The following is a 23,298-nucleotide window of genomic DNA, read 5'->3' as shown; positions in this document are numbered from 1 at the left end:
CTTCTCGAACACCTGTGCTTCGACCCACTTGGAGAAATAATCAGTCATGAGTAGTATGTATTGGTCTTTACCGGGTGCCCATGGCAAGGGACCGACGATGTCCATCCCCCATTTCATAAACGGCCATGGCGATAGGACCGGGTGAAGCATTTCACCTGGTTGATAAATCACTGGGGCATGCCTTTGGCATTCATTACATTTTGAACGAAGTCTTTCGCATCCTTTTCCATCTCGTTCCAGTAATAACCGGCTCTGATCAATTTTCGAACCAAGGATTCCGCTCCTGAATAGTTTCCACAAGTACCCTCGTGCACTTCCCTCATGGCGTAGTCGGTCTCCCCTGGACCCAAGCACCTGGCTAGTGGCCCGAAAAAGGATTTTCTGTATAATTGTCCCTCGACCAAGCTGAACCTGGCAACTTTAGTACGTAGGGCCCTTGATTTCTTGGGATCCGATGGCAATTTCCCTTTCTCAAGGTAGTCTATGTATTTGTTCCTCCAGTCCCAAGTCAAGCTTGTCGAGTTCACCTCGGCGTGACCTTCTTCTACCACCGAGTTCATCAATTGTACTACTTCTACGGAGTCAAATTCATCGGAGTCTACTAATGATCCTAAATTGGACAACACATCGGCCTCGTTATTTTGATCCCGAGGTACATATTGTAGAGTCCATTCCTTGAATTGGTGTAATGTAACGTGCAACTTATCCAAGTAACTTCGCATGCGTTCCTCTTTTACTCCAAACGTCCTATTGATTTGGTTGACGACAAGGAAGGATTCACATTTGGCCTCGATCACCTCAGCTCCCAGGCTCTTAGCCAGTTCTAGACCTGCAATCATAGCCTCATGTTCCGCTTTGTTGTTAATCAATTTGACAGTTCTAATAGACTGTTTTATTACGTTACCCATAGGTGGTTTTAATACGATGCCCAGCCCGGACCCCTTTGCGTTGGAAGCATTGTCTGTGAACAGGGTCCAGATCCCCGAGCTAGTCCCCGAGGTGAGCAGTAATTCCTTCTAAACCTCGAGGATCAAGGCCGGCGTAAAGTCGGCCATGAAGTCTGCCAAAATATGAGATTTTATGGTTGTCCAGGGTTTGTACTCGATATCTTACCCGCTAATTTCTATGTCCCATTTGTCCAACAGGACTGAGAGCTCGGGTTTATGCATAACATTCCTTAGCGGGTACGAGGTCATGACACCTATGGGGTGACACTAAAAGTACGATTTTAATTTCCTAGACGCGCTTACTAAGACGAGCGCTAATTTTTCTATGTGTGGATACCTTGTCTCGGCATTGCCTAGGGTTCTACAAACATAATAAATAGTAAATTACGTACCTTCTTCTTCCTGGACCAGGACACCACTTACCTCTACCTCAAAAACTGTCAAGTAGAGGTACAAATGTTCATCCGCTTTCGGAGTGTGCAGCAAGGGATGGCTCGATAGGTATCGCTTGCGTTCTTCTAAAGCTCGCTGGCACTCCGAGGTCCATGAGAAGTCGTTCTTCTTTTTTAATAATGAGAAAAATCGATGGCTCTTGTTTGACGACCTCGAAATAAATCGGCCCAACACGGCTATTTTCCCGGTCAGTCTCTGTACTGCCTTAACGTTATCAACTACGGTGATATCTTTTATAGCTTTTATTTTTTCCGGGTTGATCTCTATTCCCCGGTTGGATACCATGAACCTGAGGAACTTGCCCGAGTTGACCCCGAAAGCACACTTCTCCGGGTTTAGCTTCATGTTGTATTTCCTCAATATGTCGAAGGCTTCCTGCAAATGCTTCAAATGGTCCTCTGCTCGCAGGGACTTAACCAACATATCATCAATATAAACCTCCATTGATTTCCCTATTTGTTGTTCGAACATCCGGTTAACTAGGCATTGATACGTGGCACCGACGTTTTTTAGCCTAAATGACATCACGTTATAATAGTAGGTGCCAAATTTGGTTATGACATAATTCTTTTCTTGATCGCCCGAGTCCATCTGAATTTGATTGTACCCAGTATAGGCGTCGAGAAAACTCAGAATCTCTTGTCCGGCCATTGCATCGATCATTCGATCGATGTTAGGCAAAGGGAATGAATCCTTCAGACATGCCTTGTTTAGATCCTTGTAATCTACACACATTCTAAGTTTGTTTCCTTTTTAGGTACGACTACTACATTAGCTAACCAATCCGGTTACTTAACTTCCCGGATATAACCTATTTTCAAAAGTTTTGATATCTTTTCTTTGATGAATACATGTTTGATCTCGGACTGCAGCCTTCTCTTTTGTTTGAGTGGGTGGAACTTTGGATCCAGGCTCAATTTGTGGGTTGTCACCTCCGATGGGATCCCTATCATATCTAAGTGGGACCAGGCAAAACAATTAGCAGTAGATTTAATAAAATTAATAAGCTTTTTACTGAGCTCAGGTGTTAATCCCGTTCCCAGGTATACCTTTCCATCCGGTAGGTTCTCGATCAATATAACCTGCTCCAATTCCTCGATTGTCGATTTAGTGGCATCGGTGTCATCGGGTGCTATAAAAGATCTCGGGACACCGTAATCATCATCCTCGTCCGCTGTGTGCTCCTCCTATTTTTATGTCAAAATCGTGGGCATCGGGATAACTTCATCGATAACGAACATCTCCTTTGCGGCCGGCTGTTCCCCGTAGACTATTTTGACTCCTCCCGCAGTGGGAAATTTCAATGCCTGACGTAAAGTTGAAGGCACCGCCCTCATGCTGTGAACCCATGGCCTTCCGAACAAGGCGTTGTACCCCATAACCCCCTCGATCACGTAGAACATTGTTTCCTGGGTGGTCCGGTAGTGTTCACTGGTAAAGTTATTTCACCATTCGTCGTTTCGCATGCCATCTTGAATCCGTTCAAAACCCGAACCGTCGGTATGATTTGGTCCAATAATCCTAGTTGCTCTACGACCCTGCATCGGATGATGTTAGCCGAGCTACCTGGAACAATCAACACACATTTAACTCGAGATTTATTTGTTGGCATCCCTATTTTTGAAATGATTTTTGGCCCGTTCGCTTAGGAATTCTTGAAGATGCCCGTTGTTGAATAATCGAGCCAATTCTTCCCTTAGCTGTCGACAATCTCGGTCCCATGACTGTGAGTACCATGGTACTTACACACCAAGCTATGATCCCTCTATGCGGGATCTGACTGAAGTGGTCTAAGCTACTTGGTCTCTTTGATGCGACCTATGGGCAACACTATACTTGCAACATCCACGTTGAAATTGTACTCCGATAATCTCGATGCTTCCCTACCCCCTAGCAACCTGTCAAAACCCTTTTTACTCATCAGACCCTGATTGCTTAGTCCTTGATCAATTCTCCTGTAGTTCCTAGTTGGGTGGCAATCAGATACATTTCCCCTTATGTTTGAGCCGTATGGTTGATACCGACCTCGAACCGGCCTTGGCTCCTGGTCGATAATCCTCTTATATCTATCATTTTCTTTGTTGGGGTAAACAGACCCTGAGGAGGCCCCCAACTGGTCGTCCTCGACTCTGATCTTCGACTGATACCTGTTATGGACGTCGGCCCAAGTAACCACCGGGTACTCCACCAAGTTTGTTGAGAAGAAATGAAACTTTGGGGGTTGAGCTCTTGAGTAAATGCTTGAATGGCCCAATCATCTGCGATCGGGGGCAAGTCCATTCGCTCCATCTGGAACCTCGACACGAACTCCCTAAGCTTCTCATTATCTCTCTGCTTGACTTTGAAAAGGTCTGATTTCCTTATCTCGACCTTGATGGCGCCGACATGGACTTTTACGAAAGCATCTGCAACCATAGAAAATGTATCAATAAAATTTGGAGGCAAGTTGTGATACCATATCATCTCTCCTTTGGACAAGGTTTCCCCAAATGTATTCAATAACATCGATTCAATCTCGTCATCTTCCAGGTCATTCCTCTTGATTGCTCATGTATAGGAGGTTACATACTCATTTGGATATGTGGTCCCATTATACTTGGGAATGTCGGGCATTCGAAATCTCTTCAGGATTGGCTTCGGCGCCGCACATGGAGGGAAAGGCTTCTGAATGATTTTTTTGGAATCCGACCCCTTCAATATTAGAAGCGCTCTCGGGATCTGATCGACCATCCATGGATACATTCTCACATAAATCTTTCTTTTAAAAAGCTAGAGATAATAAAACATAAAAATAAAAATTGATCTACAAGTTTCTATATGGTTGACATAAGTTTTGCGAAAATTATAACTCAAATGGTAATATAATGGGTGAATCTTGGGAAAAGGATGATATTTGCATCGTTTCTTTTTTTTTTCTCCGACAAATATATTAATTGTGTCTTGAATTTTATGAATCCTAGTTATATCAAATTTTCTAATTTTTTTAGGAATTCATAATCCATATAGGTTTGGGAAATCCATTGTTCTAACAGATTTGGGAAAGAAAAACTTATTGTCCTCGTATGTTTTCTCTTATAGGTTTGGAACTACTTGGGATCTAGGGGTTGGAATTGGGAATTCATTGTATGTTGATTTTTTCTCATTCATAGTGAAAACTTCTCTCTAATTTTGCATTGAGGAATAAACTTAGCGGAACCTCGTTAAACCCTTGTATTATCTTTCTTCTCTATTTCCATTATGTGTGATTATGCGCTAGTTAACTCACGATATTGCACAATAATTGGTATCAAATCTACGCTCGGGTTTCTACACATACTCTAAAGTTAAGATGTCTTCATCATCTTCAACAAAGTATGAAATAGAGAAATTCAATAGGGGAGTCTAGTTTCAGTCTATGGAAGATTATGATAAAATCGCCCATGGTGTTACAAGAGTTATGAAAGCAATTGATGAGGAATTTGCTGAAAATATAAAAGAGTCAAAGAAAGAAGACCTGAAGTAGAGGGCTTTAAGTGCGATCTTCATGAGCGTTACAAATAGCATTTTTCAGGAAATTGCTGAAGAAACTTCTGTAACAATGCGTGGAAGAAGCTGGAAGATTTGTATTCTAAAATAATCACCGTCAAACTGCATCTACTTGAACAAGAGGTTGTACAATCTCCATAGCGAAGGTACACCGATTAAAACTCACCATAATGAGTTATATTCAATTATAATGGACCTAAAGAACGTAGATATAAAAATTGAGGGTGAGGGTCAGGCCGTAATTGTGTTATGTTCTTTAACACCTTCTTACGATATTTTTGCTGATAAAATACTACATGAAAAAATAGTAATATTCCCCTGGAAAATGTTAGTAATGCAATAAATTCTAAAGAATTGAAAATGAGCTTTTCAGACAGCAGAACTGAGGGCAGGGATCTTGTGAGTAGAGAAAGAACACAACAAAAAGACTTCAAGAGAAAAAGTCTAATATCAGATCAAAGTCAAGAGTAAGGACGCATAATTGCTATAAGTTCGGGGAGCAAGGTCATCATGGGGTTCTAAGTGAAAAGAGAAAAATGATAAACAAAAAGTAGATAATTATGCAAATATTATTGACACTAGAAACACTTTTGATGATAGTCACCACATAGAGCTAAGAATTGAATCTCTACTAGCTCAGCCAGTAGTTCAAAAATGGAGAAGGTACAAAATATTGATCAAAATGATAATATTAATGCGCCTATGAAATATCTATCTATATCATTGCAACAAGCAGAGAAAAGAAAGTGATCAATCAACTGCAAAGGTTTACAAATATAGTTAATGAAAATCTTCTCGGATATATAAATCCTGTGGGATTTACTTTGTTGTAGAGATCATTGATGTGCTTGAGTGAAATAGCCATCTAGAAGCTATCTCAATTGCAAAAATAGATTGGCAGATTGGTGCTATAGCTGAAGAGATTGGATCTCTTAATAAGTTTAGGTGTTGCCTAGACTTGGTTGATATGTGTAGCATTGGATAGAGCCCTTGCAAGGTCTGCGGGCAAGGCAGAGAGATGTAGTTTCTATTGATGGGAAAAATTTAAGTCAAGGGAAAGATTTATTAATTGTATCTTAATTCTTATGAATCCTAGTAATATTAGATTTCCTAGTATCTTCTTAAGAAATTCATAATCTCTATAGGTTTGAAAAAACCTTTGTTCTAATGGATTTGAGAAAGAAAATCTTATTGTCCTTGTAGGACTAGAAAAAATAATTTCTTGTAGGTATGGGACTATTTTAAATTTATATACACGGGTTGTAGTTGGGGATTCTTTGTATGATATTTTTCTTCTCACTCAGGGTGAAAAGCTCTCTCTACTTCTGCCACGAGTACTAGGCTTAGCCGAACATCATTAAATTCTTGTGTTATTTATTTTCTCCATTTGAATTATGCATAATTATGTGATAGTTAACCCACGATCTTGCGCAACAAAATAGATAATATTATGAAGACCATAAGAGTTACAAGCTTCTTGAACTAAAGAGATAACTAAACACATTATAGAATACATATAGGAGATACACTTCCTACTAGATCATAGAAATACACCATACACAATAAACATTTGCATATGTAAAAACTGGTACCCAAACAAGCCAATCCTTCCATGAGTGTCTGTTCTGAGAGAATCCGCATACAACAAACTCTAAAGTTTAGGTAAAATAAATTGTTTCAATAGTCAGAGGTTTCCTAACATACTGCAAGTGATAAACATGGGCGTGAAGCAGCAAACCAGAGGCATTCAGTGCCACGAAATAGATGCGCACTCCCTGAATACAACAACAACAATAATAACAACCTAGTAAAATCTCACAAGTGGAGTCTGAGGAGGGTAGAGTATACGCAGACCTTACCCCTATTCACGAGGAGTAGAGAGGTTGTTTCCGAAAGACCCTCGACTCAAGAAGACAAAAAGAGACAGTAGATCCGTACCAGCAACATAAACTAGAATGGTAATATCGGTATCGTAAGTGACAAAAAATAGATGGAAAAGCAATAACAATAACAAGTAATAATGATACAGTACTATAAAAAATAAAAAATAGTATGAACACAACATAAGCCACTAGTAGTCTAAGACAAAACACTATCAGACTAGCCCCACCTGCGGTACAAAGTAGAAAGATGCTCGACTATCCCCTAACCTTCAACCCTAATGCTCGACCTCCACACCTTTCTATCAAGAGTTATGTCCTCGAAAATTTGAAGCCACGCCATGTCTTGCATGATCACCTTGCCCAAATACTTCTTAGACCACCCTCTACCTATTCTTATATCTGCCAAAGCCAACCGCTCACACCTCCTAACTGGGGCATCTAGGCTTCTCCTCCGCACGTGCCCGAACTATCTAAGCCTCACTTCCCGTATCTTGTCGTCCATGGGGGCCACACCCACCTTCTCCCGAATATCTCCATTCTTAATCTTATCCAGCCTAGGTCCCCGCACATCCATCTCAACATACTCATTTCTACTACTTTTATCTTTTGAATATATGAATTCCTGACTGGCCAATACTCAGCCCCATACAATATGACTGGTCTAACCACCGCTCTATAGAACTTACCTTTAAGTTTCGGTGGCACATTCTAGTCATACAGAACTCCAAATGCTAACCTATATTTCATCCACCCCACCCTTATACGGTGCATGACATCCTCGTCGACCTCTCCATCCCCATGGATAACTGACCCAAAGTACTTAAAACTTCCTTTCTTGGGGATGATTTATGAGTCAAGCCTCACGTCCATGTCTGCTTCCCCTGTCACGTCGCTGAACTTGCACTCCAGATATTATGAGGGTGTTTGGATTGGTTTAAAAGTTGGTCAAACCAGCTTAAAAGCACTTTTTAGCATATTTGAGTGTTTGGTAACTTTAAAAACAACTTTTTAAGTCACGTGCTTTTAAGCCCAAATAAGCTAAAAGCAACAAGTTAGGCAATCCCAACTTTTTTTTTTAGCTTAAAAGCTATTTGGAGTTGACCAAGTACTTTACATTATTATCCCTCGTACTTTTTTATAATCCCTAAAGTACCCTTAACTACATCAAATCCCTAGCTCCAATCTTTTTCTTTCTCCTCTTCTTTGTCGTGCCTTTCTGCTTTTCCTAGAGTACACCCAGACATCATCCTCTTCATCTATTTTTCCCCTCTTTTCCTTTCATTTCTTCCCCTCCAGTGCTGCTCTCTTCCCCTTACTCTCCTCTCTGCAATGTCAAATTTGATAGGCACTTGAAGCGATAGAAAGATTTGAAAGTTGGAACCATCCAGATATATTTAATTTAGGTAGACACTTTGAACTACAAAGACAATTACTACTTCTATTAGAAAATAGAAACCTGTACCTAGCATAAACTGATCGACAACACTTCGCTAATATTTTCTCGTTGAGGTGAAAATCAAGGCCTGCAATACCGTTGGCCCTTAAATCAATGGCTGTCATTGAGCAAGTGTTCATTTGTATGTTCATTGGCCATAGTGGTAAAGTAGTTAAATTATTATTATTATTATTGACCAAGTGATTATTTTAGTCAAATTATTATTATATGTTGTTTAAACAAATAATTTATATTTATTACAAATAATATTATCTAATCCTTTAGAACTTATCGAGAACTAGACATAAATTCATTTGTATATGAATTAATTTAGCAATAACTGTTACCAGCTTTAAGGATATTTCAATTATTTTAACAGAAAAAGTGCTTAATATCACTTGTTTACCAAACCCTTTAACAACTTTTTTTCAGTTTCAGCACATTTATCCAAACACGTAACTATTTATTTATAAAACAAGTTCCAGCATTTAAAAAGTGTTTTTAAGCACTTATGCTTAAAAGCCACTTTTTTTAGGCTAATCCAAACGGGCTCTATGTCTTAGTCCTACTCAACTTGAAACCTTTAGACTCAAGGGCCTGTCTCTAAACCTCTAGCCTCTCATTAATGCTATTTCGCGTCTCATCAATTAGAACTATATCATCGGCGAACAACATACACCATGACACCTCCCCCTGAATATGGTGTGTTAGTGCGTCCATCGCCAGGGCAAATAGGAAGGGCTGAGCGCAGATCCTTGGTGTAACCCCATAACAACTAGAAAATGCTCTGAGTCACATCCCACAGTCCTAACCTGAGTCTTAGCTCCATCATGCACATCCTTTATCATCCTAATGTAAGCTACCGACATACCTTTCACCTCCAAGCATCTCCAAAGAACCTCCCTAGGTGACCTTGTCATACGCTTTCTCTAGGTCAATAAACACCATATGCAAATCCTTCTTCCTATCCCTGTACTGTTCCATCAACCTCCTGATAAGGTGGATAGCTTTCGTAGTAGATCGACCCGGCATGAACCCGAACTGGTTGTCTGTTATAGACACCTCCCTCCTCACCCTCCCTTCAACCACCCTCTCCCAAAGATTCATGGTATGACTTAGTAACTTGATACCCCTATAGTTGTTACAATTCTGGATATCATCTTTGTTCTTGTACAACGGTATCATCGTACTCCACCTCTACTCATCTGGCATCCTCTTAGTCCTAAAAATAATATTAAATAGTTCAGTCAGCCACTCCAAGCATGCTCTACCCATATACCTCCAAAATTCCACCGAAATTTTGTCTGGCCCAGTCGCTCTGCCCCTACTTATCTTATGCATAGCTCCCACGATCTCCTCAACCCTAATACGTCTATAGTACCTAAAGTCTTGGTGACTCTCAGAGTGCCCAATTCCCCCAGCACAATGTCTCTGTCACCCACTTCATTTAGACGTTTATGAAAGTAAGCCTGTCATCTTTGCTTAATCTAGTCCTCTTCCATCAATACCCTGCCTTCCTTGTCTTTGATGCACCTCACTTGGTCCAAGTCACGAGCCTTCCTTTCTCTCACCTTGGCCAGCCGAAATAACTTTTTGTCCCCGCCTTTGACCCCCAGTTCCTCATACAGACGACCAATTGCTGCAGCCTTAGCCTCCGTGACTGCTAACTTTGCCTCCTTCCTAGCTTCCTTATATCTTTCTCTGTTCGCTCTCCTCTCATCCTCATCTGCGATCTTCACTAACTTAAGATATGCTGCTTTCTTTGCTTCTACTTTACCTTGGACCACATCATTCCATCATCAGTCGCCTCAGCGCCCGCCAGAGTAACCCTTTGAGACCCCTAACACCTCTCTCGCTGCCTCCCTCATACAGTCCGCTGTTGTTGTCCACATAATGCTAGCATCCCCACTACTTCTCTAGGCTTCCAAAGCCATTAACTTCCCCTCCAACTCCCGAACTTTATCCTTTGTCAAGGCTCCCCACTTGATCCTCGGATGCCCCCGTACAAACCACTTCATCCTCTTCATGATACCGACGTCCATCACCAAAAGCTTATGTTGTATCGCGAGGGTCTCACTCGGGATGACTTTGCAATCCTTGCACAACCCCTATCACACCTACTGAAGAGGAGGTAGTCAATCTGAGTCTTAGCCATCGTACTTTGGAAAGTAACCAAATGCTCCTCCCTCTTCGGAAAACTAGAGTTCGTGATCACCTACTCAAAAGCTCTAGCGAAATCCAACAGCAAAGTACATCCTCCGTTCTTATCCCCAAAGCCAAAGCCGCCATGCACCTTGCCATAGTCCACCAGTAGATGACCCAATATGTCTATTGAAATCCCCTTCTATAAATAACTTCTCCGTAGGCAGAATACCATGCACCACCTCATCCAACCTCTCCCAGAAGCGCCTTTTGATCTCATCCAAGCCCACACTCGTAAGCGCTTATGACATTCAGAGTGATACCTCCAACTACTAACTTAGTAGCCATTACTCTATCATTCGCCCGTCTAACCTCTACCACTAACTATCTGAGTTCCCTATCCACCAAAATACCCACTCCGTTCTTACCCTTCATGCTTCCGGAGTACCACAATTTAAACTCATCTGCATCCCTCACCTTCGATTCTACCCACCTAGTCTCCGGACCTCCCTGAATCTACTGATTAATAGTAAATATTAAGAAATATAGCAGTACTAGTGAAATCGTAGTTCAAATTATAGGAAATAACAACCTCGTATCCTGAAAATTTCAATTGGTGGGCCACGAGAATGAGCATAATAACATTTATAATACACCATCGAAGGACTAATTGCTACATGGATAAATCAAAGTAAAATTCAGTCTCTTTTATGAAGCACTATTCGTGACAACCGTTCTTCACTTCCCCCACTTTTTATAGGCTTCTATGTCGTTGACAGTTATAATCCGAACAATCCCATCCTATGGAGGTCCATGAAATGAGGAAGTCCAAAAGACGTCGAGCCAAACTGTCACCTGATCACTGATTCAGATGTCTGTCATTATGAATCATTCGAATTTAGTCTCTTTCTTTGATTCCGGTAAAAATAACCGTTCAGCCCATTGAGGAGTGTTAGCGAATGCAGGTAGAGGAACTCTTTTTTATTTACTATTTGTATACGGTCAAAATAGATTTCGGCCTTAGCACGTCCGATCGAGTTCGAACGATGATCTATCGAAGTAAGATCCAGAAGGTGGAAAAAATTAACCTCGAACCCAGGGAGGCCGATCCGTGTCGAGTTCGATATCATTATCAAGCTCGAATCGAAATCGAACTATGATGCAGAGTAGATCTATCATGCTGATAATCTAGAGACCAACCAACATTGACCTCGAATCAATTCGAGGGCTCGAGCCAGGATCGGGCTCGAACCAAGATCACGAGCTCGAGTCGAAATCAAGCTCAAACCAAAATCGAGGGTTCTAAGCAAGATCGAGCTCGCAGACAAAAGCCGTTGCAATCCCACTAGAGAGAATCTTGGCAGAAACTACGGAAAAGCTGACTTATCATGGGTCTCCCACTTAATATTTATTTTATTATGCTTAGAGCCAAATCCCTCCACTATAAAAGGGCTTGGTTACCATTTCTATAAGACAGGTTTTTCTCAGGCTTACACTGTAATAAAATCACTATATTCTTCTACAGTAAAGAATCGTTCTTTCAGATTTCTTAGATTGATTCTATTTGTTGAATCCTAAGATTCATTGTTCCTGACAACCTTAATTATTTCGCATTCTCTACAATCTATATTTACATTTGTATTTATTATTACATTTTGTGTTAAGTTACGTCACATATCCTCGGAACTGCGTATAAATTCAACTCTATCCATTTTTCAGGTAAACAGTTTGGTGCCCACCGTGGGGCCGAGGATAATAATGGTTATTTGATACAAATCTGAAAAAACATGCCATTGTGCTTTGCGCTTATTTTCGAAAACATCTTGAATTTCGGATCAGCTACGAATAACCACCAATCAAATGGCTTCACCGATCGATAACGAAGCCGGCCTTCAAGATGAAACCAACAACTTGGCACCCGGGGCCAGAAGGCTAATTGACAATGGCACCGAGGCTCGAATCAAAGTACCCAAAAGTCGAGCCGAAATACCATTGGATGTCAATTCACAAATAGCTTTGGAGGTGAATCAACATTCCGAACCCGAAAGAAGCATTCAGGACGGTACTCGATCCGTAGCCCGAGACACCCAAAATGCGGGGGAAAATGGGGCCGGCTTACGTATGATCTTCGAGATGCTACAAGCCCAACAAGTAGCGATAGCTCAGCTACAGAGCCAAACTCGCACACAAAGCAGGCCGGATTCCAATCCACTTCGAGAAGTCACCCCCAGAACAGAGCCCGCCATAGTGAAATCTAACGAGCAAGAATTGAGGACTACTCCCAGAATTACTAAATTGCTCGAGGAACTAACAAAACGAGTCGAAGCCAATGACAAGAGGGTGGAAACGTACAATGCCAGGGTCGATCAAATCTCGGGGGCTCCACCAATGATAAAGGGGCTTGATTCAAAAAAATTCATACAAAAGCCTTTTCCGTCGAGTGCGGCACCGAAGCCAATCCCCAAAAAATTCTGTATGCCCGAAATTCCCAAATATAATGGTACGACCGATCCTAACGAACATGTCACCTCTTACACATGTGCCATAAAAGGCAACGATTTGGAGGACGATGCGATCGGATCCGTGTTGTTGAAAAAGTTTGGGGAGACCTTCTCGAAGGGAGCTATGATCTGGTACCACAATTTACCACCGAATTCCATCGATTCTTTTGCCATGTTGGCAGATTCGTTCGTAAAGGCACATGCTGGTGCCATAAAGGTTGCAACAAGGAAATCAGACGTCTTCAAAGTAAAGCAAAGGGAGAATGAAATGCTGAGGGAATTCGTATCCCGATTTCAAATAGAACGCATGGAATTACCCCCGGTCACAGATGATTGGGCCGTACAAGCTTTCACCCAAGGGTTGAATGAGCTAAGTTCGACAGCATCACATCGGCTAAAACACAATTTGATCGAGTATCCAGCGATAACTTGGGCAGATGTACACAACCGATATCAATCAAAAATTAGGGTCGAGGACGATCAGTTGGGGGCACTGTACGGACCCGTTCATCATAACATGATAGTTACTAAAAACCAAAAGGAGATCGATAGAGAACAAAGGACGAACAGAGACCGATATCGACCGTACATTGCAGATCGGGTGAACAACGGTTCAGCACGCAATGCAGTTCGGAACAATCGAAAGATTTATCGAGGACAAAATTCTCGGGGGCTTATGAGTAAGAACGGCTTCGATAAATATGCCGATCCTATAGAAGCACCGCGATTATCAGAATATAACTTCAGCGTTGGTGCATCCGCTATCGTGTCAGCCATCGGACGCATCAAAGATACTAAATGGCCTCGACCCATGCAGACCGATCCTGCCGAAAGAAATCCCAATCAAACGTGTGAATATCATGGTACCCATGGCCACAGAACGGAAGATTGCAAGCAACTAAGAGAGGAAATAGCTCGCTTATTTAACAAAGGGCACCTTCGGGAATTTCTGAGTGATAGGGCGAAGAACCACTTTAAAAACAGGGATTTCAGCAAGCAAAACGAGCAAGAAGAACCGCAGCATGTCATCCACATGATCATCGGCGGCATCGATACCCCTCAGGGACCAGTGCTTAAACGCACTAAAACATCGATGGTGAGGGAAAAGCGATCTCGGACTCAAGATTACGCACCTATGGGGACTTTGTCCTTTGATGATGAAGATGCAGAAGGGGTCATCCAACCTCACAATGACGCACTGGTAATATCTGTACTCTTGAATAAAACTAAAATTAAGCGTGTGTTAATCGATCCAGGTAGCTCGACCAACATCATCCGATTGAATGTAGTAGAGCAGCTCGGCCTAGAGGATCAGATCGTACCCGCAACTCTGGTTCTAAACGGGTTCAATATGGCATGTGAAACCACCAAAGGTGAGATAATCCTACCAATAAACGTGGCCGGAACCATCCGGGAAACAAAGTTTCACGTGATCGAAGGCAATATGAGATACAACGCCCTTTTTGGAAGGTCATGGATCCATAACATGAGAGCTGTACCTTCGACCCTACACCAGGCCCTCAAATTACCGACATCGAAAGGTGTCAAAATGGTGTACGGAGAACAACCAGCCACAAAGGAAATGTTCGTCGTTGACGAAACTAAACCAATGTCCTCACTTTCGCCGATAAAAGGATCGGGCCCGGAAGGAGAACGGGACACCAAATAGCAATCACAGACATCGGCTTCAACCCAGCCAGACAATCAAAAAATCGAAGAGGATGATGATCAAAGGGTCCCTCAATATTTTGTGATTCCCGATGACTCTGACGCCACCAAATTAACAATCGAGGAGCTAGAATAAGTCACATTAATCGAGCAATGGCCCGAGCGAAAGGTATACTTGGGAACGGGGTTGAACCCCAAACTCAGGAAAAAACTCGTTTAATTTCTTATCGATAACATCGATTGTTTTACCTGGTCCCATTTAGATATAACAGGTATCCCTCCGGACATAACGACGCATCAGCTAAGTTTGGACCCCAGGTTCAGACCGGTGAAGCAAAAGAGAAGACCCCAGTCCGAGAGAAAGCACGCATTCATAAAGGACGAGGTAACCAAGCTTCTCAAAGTAGGGTCCATTCGGGAGGTGAAATATCCCGAATGGCTAGCCAACGTAGTTGTAGTCCCTAAAAAGGGAACAAACTTAGAATGTGTGTGGACTATAAGGATTTGAACAAAGCATGCCCCAAAGATTCCTTTCCGCTGCCCAACATCGATCGCATGATCGATGCCATGGTCGGCCACGAGATCCTCACTTTTTTCGATGCCTATTCCGGGTATAATCAAATCCAGATGAACCCGGAGGACCAGGAAAAGACTTCATTTGTCACCAAATATGGAACGTATTGTTATAATGTGATGCCCTTCGGGCTAAATAATGCAGGGACTACTTACCAACGCCTAGTAAATAAAATGTTCGAAGAACAAATGGGAAGATCAATGGAAGTTTATATTGATGACATGCTAGTTAAATTCCTGCGCGCGGAGGACCATTTGACCCATTTGCAGGAAACGTTCGAAATTTTGAGGAGATACAACATGAAGCTCAATCCCGAAAAATGTGCTTTCGGGGTCGGTTCAGGCAAGTTCCTCGGCTTCATGGTGTCACATCGGGGAATAGAGATTAACCCCGATAAAATCAAGGCCATCGAAGACATCATCGTCGTGGACAGCGTGAAGGCCGTACAAAGGCTAACGGGTTGGATTGCAGCCTTAGGCCGGTTCATTTCAAGATCATCTAACCGAAGTCACAAATTTTTCTCTCTACTAAAAAAGAAGAACGATTTTGCTTGGACCCCGAAGTGCCAACAAGCATTAGAGGAACTAAAGCGATATCTATCAAGCTCACCACTACTCCACACTCTAAAAACAGACGAAAAACTTTGTTTGTATTTGGCAGTATCGGAAGTCGCCGTTAGCGGTGTCCTATTTTGAGAAGAGCAAGGTACGCAATTCCCCGTTTATTATACGAGTCGAACCTTAGGAGAAGCGGAAACTAGATATCTACTCCTAGAAAAATTGGCATTTGCACTAATAAGCGCCTCAAGAAAGTTAAGGCCGTACTTTCAATGTCATCCCATATGTGTGTTAACCACTTACCCGCTTCGTAATATTTTGCACAAACCCGAGTTATCAGGCCGACTGGCCAAATGGGCCCTCGAACTCAGTGGGTACGATATCGAATATCAACCCTGTACGGCCATCAAGTCTCAAATTTTAGCAGAGTTCATGGCCGATTTCACGCCAAACCTCGTACCCGAAGTCGAAAAAGAACTCCTGTTGAAATCAGGTACATCATCGGGGGTATGGACCTCTTTTACGGACGGGGCTTCGAACGTGAAAGGGTCCGGGCTGGGCATAGTTTTGAAACCACCCACGGGTAACACTATTAGGCAATCTATTAAAACTATCAGGTTGACTAACAACGAGGCCGAGTATGAAGCCATAATTGCAGTTCTCAAGCTAGCTAGAAACTTGGGAGCAGAAGTCATTGAAGCCAATTGCGACTCCTTGCTGGTGGTGAGTCAAGTAAACAAAACCTTCGAAGTTCGAGAAGGTAGAATGCAAAGGTATTTAGATAAACTGCTTGTCACTTTGCACCATTTCAAACAATGGACTTTACGGCATGTACCACGGGAACAGAATAATGAGGCCGATGCACTTGCGAATTTGGGGTCGTCGGTTGAGGTGGATGATTCGGGCTCGGGGAATGTTGTTCAACTTTTGAGATCGGTAATCGAAGAAGGTCACGCCGAAATAAATTCTACAAGCTTAACCTGGGATTGGAGAAACAAGTATATTGAATACTTGAAGAGTGAAAAACTCCCATCGGACCCTAAAGATTCCAGAACCCTGCGGACTAAAGCTGCTCGATTCACATTGGCTTCGGACGAAACGCTATACTGAAGAATATTCGATGGACCGTTGGCAGTATGCTTGGGTCCGGGAGATACGGATTACATCCTACGGGAAGTGCATGAGGGTACTTGCGGGAATCACTCTGGAGCCGATACATTAGTTCGAAAAATAATCAGAGCAGGGTATTATTGGATCGATATGGGCAAAGATGCGAAGGAATTTGTTCGTAAATGTGACAAATGTCAAAGGTTGCACCGATGATCCACCAACCCGGAGAGCAACTCCACTCAGTCATATCCCCATGGCCGTTCATAAAGTGGGGAATGGATATCGTCGGCCCTCTGCCATCGACCCCAGGTAAAGCCAAATTCATTTTATTTATGACTGACTATTTTTCTAAATGGGTTGAAGCGCAGGAGTTCGAGAAAATAAGAGAGAAAGAAGTTATAGACTTTATTTGGGACCATATCATATGCCGATTCGGGATACCCGCCGAAATATTGTGTGACAATGGAAAACAATTCGTTGGCAGCAAAGTAACAAGATTCCTCGAACACCACAAGATAAGAAGGATACTATCAACGCCATACCACCCCAGTGGGAATAGACAGGTCGAATCAACGAACAAAACTGTCATTCAAAACTTAAAGAAGAGGTTGGACGACGCTAAAGGGAAATGGAGAGAAATCCTGCCCGAAGTCCTTTGGGCATATCAGACGACGTCAAAATCCAGTACAGGGGCGACCCCATTCTCCTTAGTATATGGGTTCGAAGCATTGATACCAGTCGAAGTTGGTGAACCCAGTGCCAGATTTCTATTCGCAATGGAAGAATCAAATAACGAAGCTATGAATACCAGCCTCGAACTATCGGACAAAAGACGAGAAGCTGCTCTCGTCCAATTGGCCGCCCAAAAGCAGCGAATCGAAAGATATTATAATCGAAGAACCAAGCTCTGCCATTTCAAGCCTGGGGACTTAGTGTTAAGAAAAATTACCATCAATACCCGAAATCCGAACGAAGGTAAACTAGGACCGAATTGGGAAGGACCATATCAGGTGCTCGAGAACATCGGGAAGGGATCGTACAGGCTCGGCATTATAAATGGCAAACAACTATCAAGTAGCTGGAATGTATTACATCTAAAATAGTACTACTGCTAAGGTACGACCTTTCCATATTTGTTTATACTTCAAAACTGACCCCTGCAGAAGTCCGAACAAGGGCTGAGATGGATCTCTCGCTTGACATCACACGTTGAACTCTTTTTCCCTTAGACCGGTTTTATCCCAAATGGGTTTTTCGGCAAGGTTTTTAATGAGGCAACCATTGATCGTGTAGCATTTACAACAATATCCGAGCCTCTCAAGAGAGTTATTTCACAACAGGGTTCTAATAGGAAAACTTGTAAGAGCCAAATGGTCGAAGCGAACCATGCTCATATAGATTGGCCTGAACCCGGGCGTGTAATAACGTGCAAATAAAGTCCTCCTCTTTACCGATATATTATATCCAAGAAAAATTCCTCTATTTGGAGATTTATTATGCAATCAGAATTAAGATAAACTCGACCACTAAGCCTACGGGCTACTTTTATTTCGAGTTCGAGCAAACACTCACTCGAACATTACGCCTACGGGCCACGTTACTTCGAGTTCAAATCATTCATTCGACTAAGCCTACGGGCTACTTTTATTTCGAGTTTGAGCAAACACTCACTCGACCATTACGCCTACGGGCTACATTACTTCGAGTTCGAATCATTCACTCGACTAAGCCTACGGGCTACTTTTTTTTCGAGTTCGAGCAAACATTCACTCGACCATTACGCCTATGGGCTACATTACTTCGAGTTCGAATCATTCATTCGACTAAGCCTACGGGCTACTTTTATTTCGAGTTCGAGCAAACACTCACTCGACCATTACGCCTACGGGCTACATTACTTCGAGTTCGAATCATTCACTCGACTAAGCCTACGGGCTACTTTTATTTCGAGTTTGAGCAAACATTCACTCGACCATTATGCCTACGGGCTACATTGCTTCGAGTTCGAATCATTCACTCGACTAAGCCTACAGGCTACTTTTATTTCGAGTTCGAGCAAGCACTCGCTCGATTATTATGCCTACGGGCTACATTGCTTCGAGTTCGAATCATTCACTCGACTACTAAGCCTACGGGCTACTTTTATTTCGAGTTCGAGCAAGCTCTCACTCGACCATTATGCCTACGAGCTATATTTCTTCAAGATCGAATCATCGACTCAACTAATAAGCCTAAGGGCTACATCGCTCCGAGTTTGAGTAAGCGCTCGCTCGGTTACAGAGGCTACGAAGTCCAAATTTGATCAAGTTATTTAAATCATTGTGAAAACATTCATAAGGCGTGAATAAAATCCTCACAAGATAGGAAACAAAAACAGAAGCAAGTTAGCAAAAAAAGAGATATATCTATATACAGATTTATCTGCATGGGTGATTACAACGTAAAAACTAAGAACTAAACTTCTCGGTCAGGAGCGGTCTGTTCTTTATCAGGCTCCCCCTATTTTCGGATCCGCTCTTTCTCACATCGTCATCATCATCGCCATCAGAAACCAGAGCTTTAGCATCGGCTTCAAGTTCTTTGGTCCTTTTTATCTCTTCAGCGAGATCGAAACCACGAGCATGGATCTCCTCGAGAGTTTTCCTTCGGGATCGACACTTAGCAAGTTCGGCGACCCAATGTGCTCGAGTATCGATGGACTCGGCTGCCTCTCTTGCCTGGACTTGGGCAGCTTCAGCATCGGCCCGATAGACTGCCACAAGCGCATCCGAATTAGCCTTTGCCTTTTCGGCATCAGATTCGGCCTTGGCAAGTACGGAAGCCAACCAAGCCTCAAGCTCCTCAATTCTTCTTGCTTGAACCGGGCTTTTTTCCTTTATTTTTTGAAGTTGGGTTTCGGACGATGATAAGTGGGCTCGAGCAGTCTCTTTTTCTGCAGCAAAGCAGTCCATACCTTCTTTTCACCGCAAAGACTCCATTATTATCACGTCGACCTCCTCACGAAGCTTCCCGATCATCTCGATTTTTTGTTGCAGCTGTGAGACCGAAATGTTAGCTATCATTCCGGTATCAAGCCCATAGGCTTTCAAAAGCATCATTACCTGCTCAGACAAATCGGTCTAATCTCGATAAGCCTTGGCCAGCTCAGCTCGGAGGTCTTTTATTTTCTCTTCTCTCTGTCCTAAGGAAAGTCTAAGGGAGTTCCTCTCGTCAGTAGCCCATTATAGGTCGGCCCCGTATCGATGCAGCTCATTTTGGGATCGAGAACATTGTTCTCGATGAATTGCCGCTGCCTACAAAGAAACAAGAAGCGAAGTTAATGAAAAATGAACATAAAGATAGTACCAACAAAATAATTTTAAAAGCTCACCTGATTCAAAGCCTGCCGCAATCCGTGAAAAAGATCTGATTCATCACCAACACCGACAACATCTTCAATGCCGGTAAACTGGTCACGAAAGGGATCTTCTTCATCATGAGGCCTGTCTAGATCGAGGGCTCCCAGAGCTTGAGCTTCCCGAATCATCATTGCGGAAAAAGCGGGAAAGGTAGGCGAATCCTCGATTGCTGCTGTCCCAAATGAATCGCCTAGAGCATTCTCCTCGGTTCGAAGGGGTTCGAGGGCCTCCTCGGTCGTATCCCCTGCCCGTTGACTCCGATGAGATGCGTCTTTGATATCTGATAGTTCGGGGACTCTACCCGAATCTTTCTCCGGTATATCCTCAATACGAGGCGGAGCCTCATGGAGCATCATCGATCCAGCCGCCGATGAGGCATCGGTGGTTCTCTTCGTTCGGACCGCCAGTGCGGACTCATCATTTTCTTCTTCTTCATCTTCATCCCTTAGGCGCAGAACGGATTCCACGGTCAAAGGATAGACATTTTTGTTCGGCTTACGAGCCATCCTCTTCTTCGGTTTTGGATCTTCGGGAATGAAGGCTCTTTTCCTTTTATTTTCCTTCACCGGCTTTGGGACAGAGGCCAAAATTTCCTCCTCATTGGACAAGGGCCTCAAAACCGCGTCTTTACCCAAACCTGCATATGGAAAACCTTAATAAAATATTTTGAAAACCACCTCGTTCGGATCATCAAAGAGTACGAGAAATGAGCTTACCGTGATTTTTGGCCTCCCACCGACCCTTTGACAAATCACGCTATGAGCGCTCGGCGTATGTAGAGGTCGAAACAAGGGCTCATACCCAGTTCTCAAGATCGGGAACTGTTCTGGGCATCCAGGGAACCGCTACATCACAAAAAGAGGAGTGTCGATGAGAGAATAAATGAAAGAACAAAGTAGAACAACAAGATCACACTTACGTTTCATATTCCACTCCTCGGGAAAGGGAATCTTTTCAATCGGAATCAGGTACGAAGTCCTTACTCGAACGAACCTGCCCATCCAACCCCGGTCCTTGTCCTCGTCAATACTCAAGAACAGAGCCTTGGTAGCCCGACGCTGAAGTTTTATTAACCCTCCTCAAAAAAGTTGAGGACGGTACAATCAGATAAGATGGTCGAGGGTGAACGACATCCCCTCGATTTTGCTCACAAAATATCGGATCAGGATAACGATCCTCCACAAAGAAGGATGGACCTGGCCTAGGGTTACCTGGTATTGACGACAGAAGTCAATAATAACGGAATCGAGGGGACCTAAAGTGAAAGGGTAAGTATACACATTCAAAAACCCTTTCACGTAAGAAGTGATATCTTCGTCAGGGGTAGGAATTATTACTTCTTTTTTACCCCAATTTCAATCCTTCTTTAGTTGTTTGAGATGCTTCTCGGTTATCGAACACATGTACCTTGATACCGGCTCACACCGGCCAGGGACCGATGAATCTTTATCGACCTTAAAATCTGAAGTAAGAACACATGCCCCGGGAACACACTCCTCAGGCCGTGGTTCTGTCGGTGTCTCATCGGCGGCACACTGTGAAGATGAAGCCTTCTCTTTATGAGGAATGGTTTGTGATGTTTTCGTCATTTTCGAATTCAAAGGTGAGGAATAGAAGAAAGTGACAAAGATTTGGTAGAATTGAAGAGGGGCTTGTGCAGAAAGAAATCATAGATTTACTCGTAAGTTGGAGAGTACGAAGAAGAACTTGGGAAATTTGGAAGATAGAAGATGTAAAAGTGGTGAAAGATAAAAGAAAGGGTTATTTATAGGTTCAAGCGATGGCGGTTCAGTATCAGCGATGGCCGACCACCGACTGACATGCATTAAATGCCTTGAAAGACTAAACCGACGGGACAGCTACCAGATGCGTCGTGGTCGAACCTGATGGAAATGTCAGATTATAATCCGATCGAGCCGTTAAAAAATCATATCGTTTCTCGCCACATTCTTTCTGAGAAACGAGGGGACTATCTGTATACGGTCGAAATAGATTTCGGCCTTAACATGTCCGATCGAGTTCGAATGATGATCTATCGAAGTAAGATCCCGAAGGTGGAACAAATTAACCTCAAACCCGGGGAGGCCGATCCGTGTCGAGTTCGATATCATTATCAAGCTCGAATCGAAATCGAACCATGATGCAGAGTAGATCTATCATGCTGATAATCTAGAGAACAACCAACATTGACCTCAAATCAATTCGAGGGCTTGAGCCAGGATCGGGCTCGAACCAAGATCATGAGCTCGAGTCGAAATCAAGCTCAAACCAAAATCGAGGGTTCTAAGCAAGATCGAGCTCGCAGACAAAAGCCGTTGCAATCCCACTAGAGAGAATCTTGGTAGAAATTACGGAAAAGCTGATTTATCATGGGTCTCCCACTTAATATTTATTTTATTATGCTTAGAGCCAAATCCCTCCACTATAAAAGGGCTTGGTTACCATTTCTATAAGACAGGTTTTTCTCAGGCTTACACTGTAATAAAATCACTATATTCTTCTACAGTAAAGAATCGTTCTTTCAGATTTCTTAGATTGATTCTATTTGTTGAATCCTAAGATTCATTGTTCCTGACAACCTTAATTATTTCGCATTCTCTACAATCTATATTTACATTTGTATTTATCATTACATTTTGTGTTAAGTTATGTCACATATCCTCGGAACTGCGTATAAATTCAACTCTATCCATTTTTCGGGTAAACACTATTCCATTAAAATTGAGAGTAATTTAACAATAGGAATATAGTCCTAAAATATGGAAAGCAATCAACTTGGGTACATTTCCCGGAAAGCAAATTACATAGCCCACCCATTATCATAAAGCATCTTTTGGATATGTTTGAGTGCATGTTCTTTCTCAATTTATTTCACAAACTTTGGTAACGAAGCGATAAACTAAAACAAACTTTCAACTATTTCTTCAGAATTATGCTCACGAGGTCATTTCACCAGAATGAGTGACAAATTCCGCGTGAAGGATTGCATCAGCCACTTGGCGTCCTTCCTCTGTCCACTCTTTGGACAAAATTACTTGCATCGACAATCCTTTCACCCCCATCCAAAGCAACCTATTCCTTCAAATCAAAACTACGTTTCAAACT

This window comes from Nicotiana tomentosiformis, chromosome 5, assembly GCF_000390325.3.
Source record: "Nicotiana tomentosiformis chromosome 5, ASM39032v3, whole genome shotgun sequence".
In the NCBI taxonomy this organism is placed as follows: Eukaryota; Viridiplantae; Streptophyta; class Magnoliopsida; order Solanales; family Solanaceae; genus Nicotiana; species Nicotiana tomentosiformis.
The sequence above is the reverse complement of the archived record's forward strand: the minus strand, read 5'-3'. Positions refer to the sequence as shown.